This window comes from Lissotriton vulgaris, chromosome 2_1 (genome assembly GCF_964263255.1).
Source record: "Lissotriton vulgaris chromosome 2_1, aLisVul1.2, whole genome shotgun sequence".
NCBI lineage: Eukaryota > Metazoa > Chordata > Amphibia > Caudata > Salamandridae > Lissotriton > Lissotriton vulgaris.
The window spans coordinates 630,970,309-630,975,048 of record NC_141687.1 but is presented as its reverse complement, the minus strand read 5'-3'; positions in this window follow the sequence as shown (position 1 = coordinate 630,975,048).

The following is a 4,740-nucleotide window of genomic DNA, read 5'->3' as shown; positions in this document are numbered from 1 at the left end:
AAGCACTATTCAGGGGTGCAACAGGGTGCCACCCTTGACTCTTTCCCCATTTTACAGAATCGGTATTTACCGATTCGGTAATTGCCATTCATTCCTATGGGCCTCCACGTTTCGGTAATTTTGACTGATTTTTTAGGTACATAGCATTTACCGATTCGAAAATACCGAATCGATAAAATTCGGTATTTTCGAATCGGTAAATTTCATTTACCTACATCTAGCCCTTACTGTGCAAAAGGAACTGCTCAGTAATTCACCAATGAACTGAGGCAGAGGGACAGGATAATTATTCACTGTGAAAAAAGTACAAAAACTTCCGCAGACCTGGAGGAAGCAGAGTATCCACCAGACAACTTGGCTCAAAGCTGGGTATTTTGACATTTTACAATTATCTTGGTAAGCATGGAGATACATTTAAAATTGACTAACATTTGAAGTTGTTCGTCGCCACATCATCAGTAGTCCACTCCGATGGGTGTAATGTAACCTTCACACATTTTATTCCACTTCATTTTTAATGACAGGCAAGTAGCTGAAAAAGAGATACACCTTTCCAGCGGCCAGCATCTTTAACCAGGTGGTACCAAATGTTGGTATGGCCAAGCAGGACATAGCAGTTGCACTGCCTGTGTAAATCAGATCATAATTGCTAAAATTGGTGGAAGGATTTCAAGGTCCTGGACGTCGAGTTGACCACCAAACACTGATATAACGGACAGTTCCTCAGATGCCCAAAGCCATTAAATGGCCAAGGTACCCAATGTAGTGCTTACAACTATACTCCAAATAATCTGTTGTCATACCAGCCTCTGGGTATGGAAGCAGAATAAGTCCATAGTAGAAAAAGTTCCCACAGGAATATTACCTCCCAAGGAACTTGTGAGAGAGATTGGAGCTAGTTGGATCATGTGCAGTTTAGTTAATGGAGCCAGTGGATGCAGGTGACTGTAAGGCCCCAATGCTGTGCAAAGAATCAATGTGTTACATGCTTTTAGGAAATGAATGCCTTAAGATTAAAAACCATCAGGCCAAAATAGCCAGAAGGATGAGTTGTGCAACTGGATTTATGTGCAGAACTAGAGGCTTCGATCATACAGTAGTGTTAAAGCCTAAGTGGTGAAGCAACTACATTCTGGTGTCATGATGTAATTACAAGGAGATGCTGGACAGAGCGCTGAAACTTTTCAGACACTCACCCCCAGTCACAGATCTGAGTTGAATCCACCATTGTTCTTTAGCTCACTTCGCCACCCCAGTTCAGACCCAGCCATATGCAAATCAGTCTTGACCTTGTGCCTCATGGGAACAGTCCAGTCCAAACTGCCAAGCCAAGCCAGGCCTTCCCTGGACCGGAAACGAGCATCCTGGGACAGTTTTTGGTTTAACACCCCTCATCAGCCACACCAGCTTGAATCCAGTGGCAAAGTGAGCAAGGGACCCACGTCTGGGCATACCTTGCCAAATTAGGGCAAACACAGCAAACACAAGGAGATGATGGACAGAGCGCTGGAACTTTTCAGACACTCACCCCCAGTCACAGATCTGGGTTAAATCCATCATCATTCTTATGATGGATTCAACCCAGATCTGGGAGTGAGTGTATGAAATGTTTCAGCGCTCCGTCCATCATCTCCTTGTGGTTGTAATGATGGCATTAACCAGTCATTTTAGTATGGTAGAAAAGGCTCTTTCGGCCATTTGAGGAGGGTACTACAACATCCTAGGCACATATACGCTGCAGTTTAGTTCAAGCCAAAGAGAGCCATAATATTGATGAGGAGGCCCAAAAAGAGGTATTCAGATACTTTCAATCTGGCTGCCCTTTTACCTGGCAGTATGCAACTTACATTTAGATGCATAGAGTTTGTTACCTTGTCACAAAATAAACTGCTTGAACTTTTCAAATTTTGACTGAAACAATGGATTTTGAAAACGATGAAAAAACCACCATCATATTTCTGCACTACAAAAGAAGAAAATAGGATCCTTGAATCATGTCCCTGTAGGGAACCAGTGATAGGGACGGCGCAGCTATGGCACTTCTGACAGAAACTGTTGGGAACCCACCATGTCATGAGAAGACAATTATTGGATAGAGACTTTACTGTTTTTTCTTCACTGAGTTGGATACAGGCATATTTTCTCCCCACCATGTTTAAGAGGCCCAGAATGTGGATGTTGTGAGTGTGATCTCCACATAAGATTGATTAAGTTTTCCCAAGATTAATATCCGTATTTTTCAGCTTTTGATATGAAGGACAAAAACATCTCGGTTTGTAGCAAAGTTTCTTTATTTTGATTCATGAGATAAGGACAGCCGACACGTGTTTCGCCCCCTCTTGGCGAATTGCGCCGGGGCTTTCTCAAGGCTAAATTAGTTAATTCACGTTGAAGAAATCCTTTTTCAAGTTTTATACATAGTCCGTGGTACAAAAATATAGTTCTTCAATAATAAAAGCATTTCTTTTTAGGCTAATGCCTATAATCCTAGAAGCCTCCCGGCATGGCGATTCCTGGGTCAGGTCCTTCCGCATCTCCTCATTGCGGGATCCGGTAGTTAAAGGGAACGACCCGGAAGTCAAAGGTGTTCACTGCGCGAGTTGGTATTTTTTAGTGGACTCGCTCGAGAATATATATTATGTTTATTTATATGTTAACATAGGGTGATTGTCCGTATTGGGAAATGGTGAGGTTCCAGGTGACTGCACCTGCTTGAACTACCCGTTACATGGGTAACCATTAGTTTCTTTTCTCTTTTTGTCTTTCTACAGGTCATTGTGCTTGTAGCAGACCGCTGTAGGCACACTTAGCCTAATACTTCACTTTTTTGTAAATACACTGTGAAATTTATTTAGAAATACGTGAGTAAGGTGGCGAAGTTGTGCCCCCGTCCTGAAGAAGGAGCTTGCCTCCGAAACATGTCGACACACACCAGAGGTCCTGTTCTTTAATATAACAGATCCGACCTCGCACTGCACCCTTTCAATAGTACCAGCCAGAGTTCAGAATAAAAATGTTTCCTTTATACTCATGTGCCAGGTACTTTTTAAATCTTCACCACATCCCACCACTCACTTGTAAATACACCCCACACCCAAACACCACACATAGTCATTAACTATAAGTGCACCCGCGTAGTCGTTGGTCGCCGCATGCCGCATCCCGTTAGAGGTGTGCGAAGACCCCAATGATGAAGCATGACACCAAGGGGCCTTTTGGTGTGTGAGGGGTATTTTACAAAACACTGAGTGCTTCAACATTTTTTGAACACTCCACCCCACTTCTGTGTTGGATCCTTTTAAAACTAGTGTCAGATACCTCACCCCATCACCAACTACCACTGCAGTACCCGCCTCTGCGGCGATGGTACAGTGTATGGTGCTATGCTGCAATGCTACCAAGAGGGCCCAAGATACCTTCTGTGGACTAGTCACAAGATGGTGTAGTGGTGGCCTACAAGGAGGGCCTAGTACATTCTGCTTACTAGTCGCAAGATGGTGTAGTGGTCACCTACAAGGAGGGTATGGTACGTTCTGCGTACTAGTCGCAAGATGGTGCAGTGAACATCTACAAAGAGAGTCCAAGATGATGCAGAGGTCATCTGCAAGGAGGGCCAGTACTTTCTGTGTACTAGTTACACGATTGTTCGGTGATGTGTACTAGTAACAAGATAATGCAGTGAACATTTACAGAGAGGGCCCAGTACTTTCTGTGTACTAGTTACAAGATGGTGCAGTGATGTGTACCAGTTGCAAGATGTTGTACTGAACATTTGCAAAGAGGGACCGGTACCTTCTGTGTACCTTTTTAGAAGGTGGTACAGTGAACATCTACAAAGAGGGCCCTGTACATGCTGTGCAATAGTTACATGGTGTAGTAGTCACCTGCAATGAGGGCCCGGTGTCTTCTGTGTACTAGTCACAAGATGGTGCACTGAACATCTACAAGGAGGGTCTGGTACTTTCTGTGTACTAGTTACAAGATGGTGTAGAGGTCACCTACAAGGAGGCCTCAGTGCTTTCCGTGCACTAGTTACAAGAAGGTGCAGTGAACACCTACTTATTAGACTGCTGCAATTCATGGTTATCTGCCATACTAGCATGCAGCACTGCGGGACCACCATATTAGTTGACCACAGTGCCTTGGTGCCAGACTAGTTTCTATGCCACAGATTCTTGTGTTCTTCTCCATCACTGGGCCCGAAGTGCACCCTGTTGGTTTTCCTCAGAGGAGCAACTCAAAGACTGGAAACTCTGGTGCTGCAGGAAGCCTTCCACAAGCCCTAACAGGCGGCCGCCTGGGCTCCGATCCTAAGGGTAGAACAGGTTGTCTCTGTTTTGAGCTTTCATCATAGCCACTAAACAGCCTGTCCGGTACACCAAAGCCAGACACTCGAGGCCTGGCCCCTTCAGTGCTGAAGTCTGCTCCTGGCAGCAGCTCCTGAGGTGACTGTGACACAAGCAGCAGAGGCGAGCATGAGATCCGATGCAAGGGTTTGATGCCTTAGCCCACAGACACTGTAGTCTTTAATCCAGACGCCCAAGCCATGTAAGGGAAGCATGTGAAGTGCTGCAGAGGAACCAGTGGAGAAGGAATTTCATTAAAAAAAAATTAAAGTGCAAATTAAAAAGCATGTGCTTGCCAGGGAAGTCCTTGCCTAGAAGGTATCCATCTACCTAGGAGAAGTTCATGCCACATTACCTCCTCGTCCGTCTTCCCGTCCCATTCCCTACGCATGAG